The sequence below is a fragment of the Lytechinus pictus genome, chromosome 17 (assembly GCF_037042905.1).
Source record: "Lytechinus pictus isolate F3 Inbred chromosome 17, Lp3.0, whole genome shotgun sequence".
Classification (NCBI taxonomy): domain Eukaryota; kingdom Metazoa; phylum Echinodermata; class Echinoidea; order Temnopleuroida; family Toxopneustidae; genus Lytechinus; species Lytechinus pictus.
In genome coordinates this window covers 30,487,334-30,504,810 of record NC_087261.1, presented here as the reverse complement: position 1 = coordinate 30,504,810, position 17,477 = coordinate 30,487,334, and the positions used below count along the sequence as shown (strand labels likewise).

Genomic DNA, 17,477 nt, shown 5'->3' with positions numbered 1-17,477 from the left:
TGGCGAAATTACGAGAACTTTCGCGGGGATTTTTCCAAGGTCGCAGGTATTTTGGCAATGTGAAAGCAATTTACGGGAACTTTTAGCCCAGCGTGTCATTGGGCCGGGCGCCGTGGGTGGCTGCTGGGCTAGTGGTTTTGAATCTCGGGCCTTGCCTGCTTATTAGACCATACTGCGCATGCTCCTAACTTCAGGAATTTATCCCGAAGGGTACGTTCGGGGCGGTGTGAATGCAGGAATAATTAATGGGTATTTTTTAGCCTAAAAATGTTCTCGTAATTTAACGGGGATTCTTGTGATCGAGGCGGTTTCGAGCCTTACATATGGTGTATGGAATACAGGGACCAAGCAGTAATAAAAAGTATTGCCATTAAAGAGACAAAAACTTGTAAAATTAGCTCTCAGATTTGTGTCCACTGACAAAGGGAAATATTCACATTTTCCCACTTCCACAAATTAAACAATCCATGTTCAATGAGTTTGACCATGTTAGCTAACAAACTTGAAAACTTGTCCAATTTTGGTCAACTAATGAGAATGATAGATGGTAATAAAGAGGTCTCATAGAGCCCTTGTTACATTATGATGTTACATCCCTATGTAATTCCAAAAGATCTGGATATTATTACCCTAGCTTTAACGCATAGTCTTTAACATTGTGGAAGAATTTCAAGGAATAAATTCCTGCCAGGTTATTTATTAAGTCTGCCTTATTGAAAGTTTGATCAACAATTGGGTCCCCATGCAAAGACTAGCACATACAAAACTTACTGTGAGCGAGAGTGCCTTCAGTACACAAGGCATTAATAGGCTGCTCATTCAGACCCTAAACTCAAGTGAAGGGTCTGCACAACAGACTAGTTACTATCTACCACACCTGGGTTGAGTGCAGCACAATGTGGATTAATTGTTGCTGAAGGATAGTATGCCATGGCTCGTATTTGAACCCAAAACCCCCTGTTTCAAAGTCCAGAGACAAATCCACTGGGCCACATTGCTCTGGAATTAATTCAACAAGGTACTTGATCGTTTTTTTTATGCGTAAGAATTATGCATTTAGTTTGCTGTAATCCTTGCAGTTCATCATTGTTGGATCATGACAGTATTAGATATGGTGGATGATTAGCATATATTACCAGGAGGGAGCTATGCTTGCTGTATTCTGAGTTTAAATCACCCCCCCCCCCACCATACCTTATGATGACAGCTAATCTTCTTATGCCCTTTTCTCACTTGCAAAATTTTCCTTAACCTTGTACTATAGGTGGGGCTAAATGGCAAGTTAGATCCACCTATGCGTAGTCCACTTTCTTTTCTCGTAACATTTTTTGCAAAGTGGACTAACCCATTCTTATTTGGCTCTGCATAGCAGTGTTAGCTAGGCTATTGCAGTGTTTATAAGTGTGAAAATCTGGGGTTAAGTTTAATTGTGAGAAAACAAGGATGTTCAATTTTGTTGCTCCATGTATGCCCTAGTGGTAACGGAGCCAGAGCTGTCGTCCAATCAGAGACAAGCATTGACGAATGGTTACCACTAGTTTGGGATTACTGATTTTTAGGTGAGTTCCGCGAGTATCTCTTTAAGCAGGGTTAGGCAGAAAATGTGACCCTTGCAAAAAATAAGTATGGGGTTAAGGATAGTCTGGGGTTGAGAAACCGTCGTGAGAAAAGGCTATTATTTCATCCTGGGATTGAGTAGACTGAATATCTCCTTCATCCTGCGATAATAAGGATTGATGATAATGAAGAAATACTCATGAATAATGGAATGAGGTGCTTTCCCTTCATATCCGATACTAAATCCTTTTCTCTGATTATTCAAATGATGCAGTCTCATCTCAGACTCTAATCCAACAAATGATATGCTATTTTTAATAATGATATAGCTTTGACTGGTTTTGAAGTCCTTTTTCCCAGACTCTATCAGGTCATAGCATTCCTTGCCAGATGAATTACCCACTAGGTGGTTTCAAACCGCCTCGATCACAAGAATCCCCGTTAAATTACGAGAACTTTTTTATGCTGAAAAATACCCATTAATTATTCCTGCATTCACACCGCCCTGAAACATACCCTTCCGGATAAGTTCTTGAAGTTACGAGCATGCGCAGTATGGTCTGATAAGCAGCAAGGCGCGAAATTCAAAATCACTAGCCCAGCAGCAACCCATGCACGGCGCCGCACCCAACGACACGCTGGGCTAAAAGTTCCCGTAATTTGCTTTCAGACTGCCAAAATACCCACGACCTTGGAAAAATCCCCGCGAAAGTTCTCGTAATTTCGCCAAGTACCTACTATTTATCGGGTATTTTCTTTCGGGGATATAACGCATAGTTTGCTTTCACACCGCCAAAATACCTGGTATTTTCTGATCGGGGTAAATTTCCCGATCAGAGAATACCTGGAACTGGCGAACTTCGAGGCGGTCTGAAACCACCTAATTTCACCTCTGTTAGCCTCTTCAAGCAAGAGGTACAGAGCACCCTGCTTTGCTACCGTTCTCACTACCTTCCGAAACTAGTTTAACGTGTAATGAGAACGGTCGAAGAGGTCTTCTGAACCAGTTCATGAAACTACCTTGTGATGTAGTTTTCAAGATAGCTTTGCCTCGTTAAACTGGATTTGGTGTGAGGACACAACCGTTCTTCGGGAAGCGATCTACGCACATTTTGAGCACGCCACTTCACACTACAGGTGTAGAATGCCTATGCTGCGGTTTCCAATTTCGCGTGAAACGTGTCACCCCACTGAGAGCGTTTCCATAGCAACAAGATGGCTTTACGTGAAGTGATTTTGAAAGCCAATTTCGTGTGATCAAATGGGAATGCTAGCAAAGCGATCTTCCAAACTGGTTTTCTGAACCGGTTTCCAGTAAACTAGTTATAGAAAGCGTAATGAGAACGGTGTCTTAGTAATTTTGTTGAATCTTTTAAAATGGCACTGTACATACGTGATGGCAACTACCATTGTAACAGGGCTTAGCAGCCAATCATCATCAAGGTTTCCATGGTAGTCGCCATAATGGCAAAGTTGCAAGTCCTTTATGAAACAGGCCCTAGACCTGCCCAATATAGTATGACAATACACCAGTCGGTGGACTGTACTTTATCAGAAGAAGAAGAAGGAGTTGGTTTCATTCTTGTGACTGGAGACATTGTATGAAATGAGGGCACTAGGCAGTTTTGCCCCCATGGCAAGCTAAATGGCCCCCTAAAATTCCTTCAATTGAATGTTTTGGGTGACCATCTTTTCTGCAGTTACCCCAAAGTTTGCCACAAACAATATTTAAAAAAGTTTTTAAAAAGGAGCCCTTGAAATGAAAGAAATAGCCCCAAAACTTCGGCAATTTCCCCACTTGTGGAAAAAGTAGCGCCTAAAAATATAAATGATTTCCTACCCTTTACTTTAGTGTTAGGATAGGATTCAAACTAATGGCAGAGATGCAAATACTTGGATTGTGTAGTCTTTCTGAAGAAGGCATGCTTAACTCCTTTTTTCTCACTCTGCCTTATTCATTTCAAATGTTCAGTCTGCATTAGAATATTAAGCAGTCAACATTAATACGTATTAATGAAAGGATTGAAAATGGTTGAATGATGGCATAAACAGATAGACGATCATCAATGTGGTATAAGTCTCAGGTGGATTGGTTGGCCTTAACAAGCATAATAAATGCATTGTTGTTACATCTTTCTTAAAATCAGCTCATCATTGTCGTCAGTAGCTGACGACAATGTCTGTCTTCAGTTTGATTGAACACCCCCCCCCTGCCATCTCACCTGTGTTTCTCTTCGCTGTTTTGCCCTGGGGGCGTACTCTTTCCATCGCGACCATCAGATGGTGAAATGGACAAGAAGATAACAGGAAAACGAGCAAGTTGCTAGTTGCCATGGAAACTGTGGTGATGAATTTTGCCATCGTCAATAACAAGCTTACTCTGCAGGTGTTTTTTGGACAACTGTTATCCCTATGATGGGTTGATTGTATTTATATGTGCCCTATTCATTAGATCTCACTGTCCCTTTCTTTCACAGTCCTAAATCTTTTCCTCTTGGTATTTGTCAACTCTCAGTTTACAATACCTGATACATTCTCTGAGTAATCTTTAAATAAAAGCTACATGTGAATATGCTAACATATGACTTAAAAAACTGAGCTGCAAGGCCCCACTTTTCAAATACATGTATGTCTGATATGATACAAAAATGAGGCCCTCTCCCCCCCCAAAAAAAAAAAATCACATCCAAAAATCATTATTTAGTGCTGCACTCGAAATCATCACACTCGATCGTACCCCTCACCCCTGCCCTCGGCTGGCGGGGTTGGCCGTATCGAAAACATTCATATGCATACAATAGGTGGTTTCAAACCGCCTCGATCAAAAGAATCCCCGTTAAATTACGAGAACTTTTTTAGGCTGAAAAATACCCATTAATTATTCCTGCATTCACACCGCCCTGAAACATACCCTTCGGGATAAGTTCCTGAAGTTACGAGCATGCGCAGTATGGTCTGATAAGCAGGCAAGGCGCGAGATTCAAAATCACTAGCCCAGCAGCCACCCACGGCGCCGCATCCTACGACATGCTGGGCTAAAAGTTCCCGTAATTTGCTTTCACATCGCCAAAATACCTGCGACCTTGGAAAAATCCCACCGAAAGTTCTCGTAATTTCGCCAAGTACCTACTATTTAGCGGGTATTTTCTTTTGGGGAAATTACGCGTAGTTTGCTTTCACATTACCAAAATACCTGGTATTTTCTGATCGGGGTAAATTTCCCGATCAGAGAATACCTGGAACTGGCCAACTTCGAGGCGGTCTGAAACCACCTATTGTTTGATTTTAATATGGCTGTGTGTTGCTGCCCTCTAAGTTCGAAGATGTAACAGCATGATATCGCAGTCTTGAAATCCAAGATAGTGGATAGGCCGAAATCATTGACTACTCAAAACGATGTCAAAAAACCCCCCCAAATTATCAATAAAATTTCATTCAACCGTAAAATAATGCTAATAATGTAAAAGGTGAGGATGTATTTATGTTAAATGTGTTTGTCAAAATATATTGTGTACCCAGATAGATCCGATTAGAGCGGATTCTACTGCGTTGTTGGTACAGTAGCAGATAAAAATTTTGACCAGCGCAAGTGTTGTGACATCGCTACTCAATGCGTATTGATATTCTGTGTAAAAGGAATTGTCACTTTTTCATGTACACAAAGTCTATGCGGGAAACAGAATTTCTGTTTTCTGACATGCTGAAATGGAATTTAAGATTTTCTGAAACAGATAAGGCAACTTTTTTAAACAGAAAATCACTGTCCCTAAAAACCATCTTAATGTTATCACATATGTGTTCTAATAACGACTCAAAGGCATGAAATTATATAATAAAATCTTGGTTTGCATAGTATATCTTTTCTTTTTCAATAATGGTTGTTTTCTTGGGTTTTTAGTTGGAATACATGTACTCATACACACGTTTCATCTTGGTTTGAAAATGTTTTTAATAGGTTTTTCGAAAAACTAGCCTATGCCTTTAACCAACCCAAAGTTAAACATTAACATCCCATTTGTTGTTTAAAAACAATCAATTTATTTTGCATGCGATTCTGTTTTAACCAAAAGTTGGTGGGTTCATATCTGAAACCAACTTCTAAGTTGCTTAAAGAAATTATCACAATTTTACACAATTCTGGAGATTTCTTGCATTTTCTAAACAGAAAAATCTCATTTATTTAGTAAAAGGAATGAAGGGAAAAAATGAAAAGCTTTAGTACTCAAAGGGTTCTGTGCATAGAAAATCTATACAGCTCATCTAATTTGCTGATGGCCTATTATGACTAGTGATCCTATATAATTCAGTTATTATCAAATTTAGTGTTGCCAATTTGGCCTTATGAATAGGTTAAATCCAGTCACCCGTTATAGGATTCTTTTGTTTTGTATCGATGGATAATATTGTGCATCCAATCTGGGATACCCTCCGGCCATCGTTCATCACTAAGAACACTTGGTCAGAATTTCAGACTGACCTATAATCAGGTTTACTTTCTGATTTATTTTCACATTTCTTGTTCATTCCTCGATGATTCATCCTGTTTGAACTTCATGTAGGTGAAACAAATGCTTTTTATTGACTTTGTTATATCTGTTGATGTTATCATAAATTTACAAAATTGTGTTTTATGACAATATATTTAATTTCTTTTTTAAAACAGGTGACCTGTGAGTCATATCTTCCAAGTTCCCAATATGATAATAATAATAATAATAGTTTCCTAAACTGATTAAGGAAACAATTTCAAGAATGTAGATGAGAATGTGGTATTGGAGATGGTAAGAAAGTACTTGCCTTTGAAACAAATAGAGGGCAGTTTCAATGTCAACAATGGAGCATGATGGTTTTAACTGCTGCCAAATATTGAAGCCGAGTAACATTATACGTTCTTAAAATCGATAGCTTGTATCTCTGTGTTTGAACATGACCATAGTAATTCAAGAGTACTGAAGGCCCGTAAATGGTTTTAGTAGAAATCTGTAGAGGCTGTAATTACATGCAAACGCTTAACCACAAAGTAATTTCATTTCAACCGAGCAATGCTATCTCTTGTCCAATTTGATTTCTTTCTCTGCTGTCCTGTACTCTGTGTGGTACATGTTAGCGTGAATCCAGGTCTGTTAACGATCACGGAACAAATGCTATTAAGATCCAGCAAATATCTAACAGTAACAAGCATTTGAAAATTGTATATTTGTAGTTGAATATTATGACAAATTATTTTGATAGGGAAAAAAAAGATCGCTCAGGAATCGGTGATTTAATTTAAAAAAAGTGTATCTTCACAAGATAAGTCTTTCTTCAAAGTGTGATATAACACATGCCCACATGTGCTTATTCGTGTTAGGTATTTTCAGTGTTTCCCAGCACAACCTTTTTCCCATTTATTTCACTCTGTTTGGTTTCATTGACATTTGTCAAGACCTACTCCAATCACTTTGATTGTAAAGACTTTTGAAGGTATTACTGCGTCTATTGCTAACGATGTCAAGTTACGACTTTTTCAGCCAAGAATAATGGGTTATTCATCCAACTTCTTTTGATCTAAGATTGAATAATGTCTATCGCAAATGCATAAATAGTTGTTTCTAAACACAATTTTCATTTAGAGTAAAGTCACAAGTTCTTTCCTTGAAATTGGAACATTCAGTAAAATGAAAAAAAATATCCCTCTAGAGTTAGAGATGTGGGTGCTTTGCGTGGTGTACAACATAGTTTTATTTAACTCTCCTTTCTTGAACGTGAGATTATAGTTCATATCTCGACAAGCCATCTTATGTGAACATACAAACAAGAAAGTCATGATGAAGGACATCTCTTTCCTATTACATGCCCTTGCCATTGTCTCTATCAATTTTTAGTATCGGTTATTAAGTTGAGGACACCAGCATCGGTCCCCATGCGATCAAAGGGGTACTTTCCAAGGGGCAGTTTATGAAACCTGCAGCCTCCCCCATGCAAAGAGAGGAAATTAATGGTGAAGGTGAACCCCTTCCTTAGCCCCTATGTTATGTAGTAGGCCTATATAATCAGGAGCTGTATGCATCCGAGGCTGGGAATTCATTGCCAATTTAAGGATTGGATTTAGTGATTTCAGTAAAAGTGCATTTATCCACAATGAAAGAAATCTGTATCTCCCCCCTTTCGATGCCCATGCAGAATGAGTGTGCATCTGTCACGTGTTATACCTCGTGGAAGCAGCGAGTCGCATGTACGGCCATTCTCATAGCAATGCCGTGCACAGGTGGGGGTAAATGAGTGGGGGTCATTTTGAGGGGCACAGTCGGCCAAATGAAAAGAATAAATTGTCGAATGACTCAACTTGAAGATGGAAGGGGGATGGGGCACCATCTCCCCTAGGGGACAATCTCAAAGGAGAAGGGGTATTATTATTCAGCCCAGGCCTGATTCAGCCTCATTTGATGAGATGTAGTTCTGACTAGAGCGATTTTATGGGGGTACTGATGTATGGCCCTTGAAGAGATAAATATTGTATAAGAATGCATTATGAAGCATCTGTAAGTACAGTTCAGAGCTTTGGTAAAGGCTCAAGAACAGTTCTAGAACACTTTTGTAGGACCTACTAAAAAAACTTTAAGATTCCTGTATATTGTTGTTCTATTAATAACATGTATTAAGTGAAATCAAAATCAAAGTTACTTTGAATTCAAAGTTGTACTAAATCAAAATGAAGGAATGAAGTCACGTTAATAAATTCAGATCTGTGTTAGAAGCAAAGATTATACTTCATTCTTATGTGGGTTTTGATGAACTAAAAAAGGATAGATCTTGTGCTTTGCTAAATCACAATTATCAAAATCAGTGTTCAAATTCCTCCTCAGTACTCACATCCTTTTCGGAGGCATTTATCTACTTTTGTCACTATCCATCCAAGTATAGTAAATAGATAAACTGTAGGAAAAAAATCTTGAATGCTTGAGCTCAATTAGGGTTGCTGGCTTAAGACGCAATAAATAATATAAAAATAATACAGGATTTATGTAGCGCACGCATCCAACTTGGTAGGTGCTCAAGGCGCTCCTATATTACCCCAGCTTAGCTAGTCTTCTTATTCCGGTGCTGACAGCTTTTTGAGGAATTACTTCCTGGTGGTATTATCTTACCTGGGTTGAGTGCAGCACAATGTGGGTAAATTTCTTGCTGAAGGAAAACATGCCCTGGCTGGGAATTGAACCCACGTCCCTCAGAATCAAAGACGTAAATCATAACCACAAGTCCACAATGCTCCCATCAGTATCATGCTAATAGAAGTAAGCAGGGCTTTGAAACATTGTAGTAAGGGCTAGATGAATGTTGAATATTATTATTATGAAGAGTCTGTGTATGCAAGACTAGGAAGCTGTCTTGTGACACATAGGCATTCTAAGGAAGCTAATCGGTCTGAATTTGTTTTGATCATTGTCATGAGGATAACTGTCATTTGGAAACACTTTTACTCCCCAAAAGATAGGATGTGACATCAGTATATAGTGAAATTTTTCATCGGTTGAGAGCCATAGTACCCCTCCCCCCCCCCCTCGAGTCTTGTTTCATAATAGAGATAGAAACCATTGTGTAATAGCTCCATATGTAGATAAAATGATTGAAAATCGACATAGTGCACATTTATTTTAATTTCCCAATTTTCTTAAGATTATATAGATGTATGGATAATTTCCCACTTGCTCTTTGCCAAATTTTTCATAGCTATACAAACTTCATACGCCATTTGCTTTTAAAGATGTGTATCTGTATATTAAGAAATTCGAATAAATTTCTCTCATCCATAAATATGTTCCAATATTATTATTAAACATTTCTAAACGAATATTTTAGTCAAAGTGACTGAGGTGTACCATAAATGAGAAAAGTTTGCAGCACAAAATTTTGACCTTCTCAGAAAGCACTCTTCCTCAAAGGAATTGTCATTGATGAAATATTCCTTGTGGAAATAAGGTTAGGAGACAGCTGGCTAGAAAAAGTCAAAAGTTAGCTAAGATATCCCTTGTCCAGGTTAGGGACATAAATAGCCATGGTGATGACAAGCTAACGAGTGGAGAAAGACGTAAACGATGAGTCAAAAATTTGGCCCTTCCCATATGGAAAATTGTGCAAGCTTACGAGCTCCCCGGGGAATTGATTTAATCGCTGAAATAAAAGACCTTATTTTCCCTCTTTGTGTCCTCTTTTTAAGAATGGCATTTTGGATCAGTGCCCAGAGGCTAGAATCTAAAAAACTTCTTCAAGTCTGAATGTTTGTGAAGAATCACATTGAAAGAATGATATTATAATAATAATCCGCTTTGATATAGCGCTTAATACATCGGAACAACGTGTCTAAGCGCTTTACAGATATATCATTACCCCGGTCATCGGATTCAATCAGTCATTCCTGCACACCCTCCACTTCTTGGGGAGTATTCCAGTCAGTCGCCAGTGAGGCGCACAGTACTGGACAAGCTACAACGACTTTCACACCCTACCGGGTACCCATTTAGCACCTGGGTCGAGATTGGCAAAGTGTGGATTAACGCCTTGCCAAATGACGCCAGACCGCTGTGGGATTCGAACACACGACCCTCTGTTTAAAAGGCGAGAGTCAGAACCACTACACCACGTCTCCTCCACACATATTATGTTGTGAATGAATAATGTAGACATAATGATTCTATGCAACATTTTTATAGTGCGTAATGCAATGTTTCCAAACCCTGTATACTGTATCCCAACTTAAAGGAGAATGAAACCCTTGAAACCAGCTGAATCCATATCAAAGAGAAAAATCAAAGAAACATATTGTTGAAAGTTTGAGGAAGATTGAATGAATAATAAGAAAGTTATGAGCATTTGAATATTGAGATCACTAATGCCATGTAGTTCCTCCCATTGGCAATGCGACCAAGATCTGTGATGTCACACACGTACAACTCCCTCATTACTTTAGTACTTATTTCACTTATATTCTCACTTTTATAGAGTCTATCACAAGGTGAGGTGTTCTCTTTATGAGAGGACAAGTACAGAGGTTTCACAACATTATATCATTGATGAATCGTTTGTCATATGATTAGAATGAGCAAAAAGAGATGTTTTGGGGTATATTTTCAGTGTCCAAAAGGGGAGAGTTGTTCATCTGTGACATCATAGATCTCGGTTGCATTGCCAATGGGAGGATCCCCATAGCATTACTGATCTCGACATTCAAATGCTCATAACTCTTCTATTGCTAGTCCTATTTTACTCAGACTTTTGTTGATCTTATTCTTTGATTTTTCTGCTTTCACAAAAGCTAACTTGCTCCAAGAGTTTCATTCTCCTTTAAGTATGGCTAGTTGGCTGTAGACCCTGATCAGGTGCTTACATGTAAGTATTCAAGGAATTCCTTCCTACTGGGTGCACCTGCTACACCTGATAGTAGAGTGGCACATGTAGATAATTGCCTTGCCTAAGGATATGAATGCTGCAGTGGGCTTTGAACCTAGGACCTTGTGATTCAATATCAGGAGACTTATCCTCTGAGCCACAACATCTCTAAATATGAGCTCTGTGATAGCTGTTTCTGTTGTCCTTGATCAGGCAGATATGTATTGTAGTTCATCAAGTTCATCAGGTTTAAAACGGATTTAGGTCTAATAGGAACAGGGCATTGTGTGTGTGCAGTCCATTGGTAAGAGCCTTTTTATTTTCAGTCTACACTGCAAAAACTAGGGTGTTATGAATAGTCCCTAAGAGAACACCAGAGGGCAATTCCATAAATTATGTACGTCCGACCCCCTATTTGTGGGACCTTCATGAAATTTTCTGTCTCTGATTTTTTGTTCTTTTGACAGTCTGTAATGCTCTCAAACGACCATGACTTGGTTAGTTTATAAAGTGAAGTTCAACTTGAGAAAAATGGGGGTCGGAAGTACAAAAAGGTTGATTATTTAATGGAATTGCCCCAGAATAAATGACCGATGCGGTCCTCTTTTATAATAGTACACCAGATAACACCACAGTTTTGCTGTGTGAAAGAGGTATTCAGACACCTTGACGATGAAGTATTGATGCACTCTTACCAATCCTTATATTTTGAGTTTTTCATAAATCATTGGCGAGTCTTGCAGTATACACTTAACAATTTTTTATGATTACATGCTGTGTGTATCACACTCTTATACACCTTGCTCCCCAACAATAAAACATCTCATGTTACAAACTATTTGAAATGAACAAGTCTTAACTACTACTACTGCTGCTGCTGCTGCTGCTGCTGCTGCTGCTGCTGCTGCTACTACTACTTCTACAACTTCTTCTACTTCTACTTCTAGTGCTGCTACTACTGCCGCCTACTACTACGACTACTGCTGCTGCTGCTGCTACTACTACTACTACTACTACTACTACTACTACTACTACTACTACTACTACTACTACTACTACTACTACCACTACTACTTTTTCTACTACCACCACTACTACCACATCAACTTCTTCTACTAGCATTACTACTACTACTTCTACTACCACCACCACCACCACCACCACTACTACTACTATTACTACTACAGCTGCTGCTGCTGCTACTACTACTTCTTCTACTACTACCACATCAACTTCTTCTACTAGCATTACTACTACTTCTACTACCACTACTGCTACTACCACTACTACTACTACTACTATTACTACTTCTACTACTTCTGCTAATACAAAATGAGTTTTAATGACTTGAAATCTTCATAATGTTTAATAATGATATCTCAGAGCATGTTACAATGAGAGTGTGAACACATCATTTCATGCTGGTCAATGCAAGCTTGCTATGCCTTGCTTCTGATTCACGTTTCCTGATAAAACGTTGACATGAAGGAAACAAGTTTGACAGTCCCTTACAGCACCGATAGTAGTCGTCAGCCTCGGGTCCAATGCGCTGCTTGTATAACATTGAAAAATTCAGTTGGAGGGGGGGGGGGCACAGTACAGCATATGCTACAGTACATATTCTTGACACTACCTATGACATTTGGGGTGTAACTAGGTGTACAAGCAAAAATTGTGGCATTAACTGATCGAGCTCTGGACCAACCACTTATTTGTGGTGTTAGTTCAGCAACCGCTGGCGTTAGTTCAACACCTTTGGTCATTATGTATTTTATCTGAACATTATTTGGGGAAAGGTTCTAACCCTAGGGTGTAATTTCAACACTCAAAGGTGTGGTCCCGTAAGGACACCAACTGCTGTAAGTCATTACTGTGTAGGTGTAACATAAAGAGATATAATTTCAATTTGGCAATTGTAACTTTTGTATCAAATGCACATGTACATAGTTCATTTAAACCAGGAAATAGTTCACATTTTCAAACTTTGAAACATAATATTTAATCGCTTTCCTCTGCATGCAATGAGGTCATGTAGAAATTTAGAAATAACAATAATGTTGTGATTTATGTAGCACCTTCTCCAGAGGATATAAACCATTGTTTGTAGCATAAATGAATTATAGATTATAGATATGTTTTCAGATGCTTTTTGAAAAGGTCAAGGGAGGGAATGTTTCAGAAGGCGGTTTCAAACCGCCTCGATCACAAGAATCCCCGTTAAATTACGAGAACATTTTTAGGCTAAAAAATACCCATTAATTATTCCTGCATTCACACCGCCCCGAAACATACCCTTCGGGATAAATTCCTGAAGTTAGGAGCATGCGCAGTATGGTCTAATAAGCAGGCAAGGCGCGAGATTCAAAACCACTAGCCCAGCAGCCACCCACGGCGCCCGCGCCCAACGACACGCTTGGCTAAAAGTTCCCGTAAATTGCTTTCACATTGCCAAAATACCTGCGACTTTGGAAAAATCCCAGCGAAAGTTCTCGTAATTTCGCCAAGTACCTATTATTTAGCGGGTATTTTCTTACGGGGAAATTACGCGTAGTTTGCTTTCACATCACCAAAATAGCTGGTATTTTCTGATCGGGGTAAATTTCCCGATCAGAGAATACCTGGAACTGACGAACTTCGAGGCGGTCTGAAACCACCTAGAGAGTTGGTGTGAGTTTGATCTAAAGACGATGATGCTGTTATTGTCATGGAATGATGATATAATTCAATGTTGAATCTCCCTGGATGTTTTCAAGTACTAACCACAATGTTTATGCTCTTTCTAAAGTTCACACTTCCTCTCTACAATGTTGTCATAAAAAATGTGAAATTGTCTAATAAGCATTCTGATGTTTTTTTGTGTGAATTTAGGTAAAAAGTCATATCAGTGGAGAAATAACCTTGATCATTTCTGTAACAAGATTCAGTAATTCCTAAGTGGAATATAATAAAGGGAATTACACATTTTGATATAAGCAATCACATGTCCTATCACTTCATTGGAACTACATGGGCACACTCTTTGTTATCTCCACTTCTGGGAGAAATAGCTTCATCCTGATCACCGTGGAAATGATGTATTTTCCCATCACCATCACCCACCGATCTACACTAATTATTCACTTATATAAACAAGAAGGCCGTGAAATTGAAGAATTCCACCTGGGAAAAATGTTTTGATTGTGGGGCTTCTCGTTAGTCATCCATTGTAAGATTTATGATACATATAATATTTGTGAACATTCCCATCGAATTGAATGAGACATATTGCGCAATAATCACCATAGAATTCTAAACCTCACCTGACTTGAAGGCTCGTTAGTGCTAATTGCTTCCTGTCCCTGAGGAATGAAAGTGTACATGGAGTAGACTATAGAGATGATTAACCATCATCACCTTCATCTTTATTAATATCATCATTGTCATCATCATCTTTATACTCATTGACATCAACTAATGCTCCATCATCATCACCATTTTGTTACTTGTACTACTACATCTACTGTTCTATATACTACTACATCTACTGTTCTACTAGTACTTCTACTACTACTACTACTACTACTTCTACTACTACTACTACTACTACTACTACTACTACTACTACTACTACTACTACTACTACTACTACTACTACTACTACTACTACTACTACTACTACTACTACTATACTACTACTACATTTACTACTACTACGACTACATTTACTACTACTACTTCTACTACTACTACTTCTACTACTACTACGACTACTACTACTACTACGACTACGACTACTACTACTATTACTACTACTACTACTACTACTTCTACTACTTCTACTACTACTACTACTACTACTTACAACTACTACTACTACTACTGCTACTGCTACTACTACTACTACTTCTACTACTGCTACTACTACTACTACTACTACCACTACTACTACTACCACTACTACATCATTTAATAAAGGTCCCAGTGACAAGGAATGTACTTTCTTTACTTTTCCATTCACCATTAGTTATCTCTGTCTGTATAATTGGTGCACGTGATTTTACAGTCTTTTTTCGAGGCAAGACAACCTTCACCTTCACACAAAGGTTGAGGAATTGTCTGGGTATCACATTTAATTCTCATGAATCATGCGAATCACATTCCCCTATCAAAGTTGAAATGGGAATTAGGATTAAAGAAGGTAATGTGCAAGGCCTGTAGATGGACCCATGCCGGATGAAGTACAGTATTCAATACTTTCAAACATTTTCTTAAAGATCCAGACCGGACCCGAAAATGAAATTGATAAATTATATACCAATCGAAAGCTTATAAGCTACTAAATACACCAAGGTATGCTTTATGCATTTTCACCGTTTCCCAGCTGAGTATTTTGCTTAAGAATATTCCAATTATCGGGTTTCGAACCCCGCTTAGAAAATAGGCTTTATTGTGCTTTTCACCTGCCTCGAGACCGTGACGTCACGTTGTGTAAGAAGCGTCGTGATTCCATAGGTTTGTACACAGAAAAACTGGGTGATTTTTTTGCTTTCCAGATAACGTATTTCATTCTCTTCACTTCTATCACAGAGGGATATCACATATATTTTTTACCCACAAGCTTGAATTTATGAAATCTGCAGTTTTGAACTAGTTTTTGCCATATTTTATTTCCTGCTTATTTGGCGCAGATTTCAATTCTATCTGCATTTAGATTATGTATAACAACTTTTCCTGTCATAGCAATTTAGGCCCAATAAGAGCCAAACAAAGAAATCACAAAAAAGGTAGTGAATAGTTGTAGGTTTACAACAATTTGAACAGTGAATAATTTTGAGTGCCATTTTCATCTGAAAACGAAAAAAAAATGGATTCATAACATGGAAATGGAAGAAAATACCCAATGCTTTTGTACACAAACCTATGGAATCACAACCCTCCTGACACAACGTGACGTCATCATTTCCAGGCAACGTGGGGGTGCTCAATCGAAGCGTACTTTGGAGGAGCAGTTTCTTTGATTTTTATTTAATATTTTTAACTATTGGAAGGAGATATATGTAATATTTTTGGTATATTCGTATTGTATGAATCATTACCTTTATTTTGATATATGATTGTTTTTACACCGGTCAGGGTCTTTAAAGGTAAAAGACAGTAGTTGCAGCAAACTATGATTTCATGAAAAAGTCTTTTTAAATCAAGGTAAATTGACACTTTATTAGAAGTGTTTAAGTGTTCTACAGTAATGCAGCATAGACCCCTGTTACATCTGAAAGTTTCCTACCCGAGACCTGACCGAGTCCACTTGCAACCTTGACTGGATTATTGGTGGATTAGCTTCGCGAACGGACCAAGTCCGAAATGTGGTCTGTTTACATCACAGCGTTCATTCCCTTCCCTATCGGTACGGTTTCGAGCGGTATCCGATTGCTGACACCAAAGGGCGCTCTCGATCTAAGGCTCTGAATAATTTGCGCGCGCTAATTGAAGTTGTTTACATTTCGTTACACTTGTCGGCTGCTACACAGAAATGAGAGGGTGGAACATGTGCCGATCATCCAGAGAGAGTCGAAATGACTCTTTACCTTTACCTTTACCCGAGATTCTGGAAGAATGCTGATGATCCCAGCAGTCGTTGAAGATATAATCGACTTGAAAAAAGGATATGTTTAAAATGCTTCCTTCTTTCCACTCAAATCAATTAAGACTTTATCAATCACAATTCACATGTCGCATGCCGCAAAACATTCAAAGAACGACGGGGCTGGGGAGGGGATAGCGCGCGCTATGACGTAATTTGACAGCTGGCGAAAGGACCGAGATAGGTTCGAAAGTTTGTGTGCGTTTACATCTACGAATCGGTGGACTGGGGCCGGCCCGATACCTACCCGAGACTACCTCTGGATGTGGTCTCGGGTAGGTTCGCTAAAAGGTGGCCCGAGGTAGGTTTGGGATGTTTACATCTGATTTCTTTCCGACCCGAGGTAGGCCCTGGGCCGGCCCGAGGTAGGGAATCTCTCAGATGTAACAGGGGTCATAGTTACCCTAGGCTGTAACACACACTGCGTCACAAGGAATAAATTTTCACCCTGGACCTCCGCTGGGTTGAGTAGGGTAGAATTGCCTTTTATACTTTTTAATGCACCTTTAAAGGAGAATGAAACCCTTGAAACCAGCTGAATCCATATCAATGAGAAAAATCAAAGAAACAAATTGTTGAAAGTTTGAGGAAGATTGAATGAATAATAAGAAAGTTATGAGCATTTGAATATTGAGATCACTAATGCCATGTAGTTGCTCCCATTGGCAATGCGACCAAGATCTGTGATGTCACACACGTACAACTCCCTCATTACTTTAGTACTTATTTCACTTATATTCTCACTTTTATTTATAGAGTCTATCACAAGGTGAGGTGTTCTCTTTATGAGAGGACAAGTACAGAGGTTTCACAACATTATATCATTGATGAATCATTTGTCATATGATTAGAATGAGCAAAAAGAGATGTTTTGGGGTATATTTTCAGTGTCCAAAAGGGGAGAGTTGTTCATCTGTGACATCATAGATCTTGG

At 38.8% G+C, this 17,477-nt stretch overlaps 1 protein-coding gene across 1 annotated transcript in view; it reads left to right on the top strand.

The window, feature by feature from the left end:
* LOC129279919 (3',5'-cyclic-AMP phosphodiesterase 7B-like) overlaps positions 1 to 7,308 on the top strand; it is a 40,556-nt gene extending 33,248 nt beyond the window's left edge. Inside the window, exon 7 of the mRNA XM_064111933.1 lies at positions 2,423 to 7,308. The gene's annotated coding sequence lies outside the window, so the exon portion shown is untranslated. The remainder of the gene's footprint in view (positions 1 to 2,422) is intronic.
* The last annotated feature ends 10,169 nt before the right edge of the window (positions 7,309 to 17,477 follow it).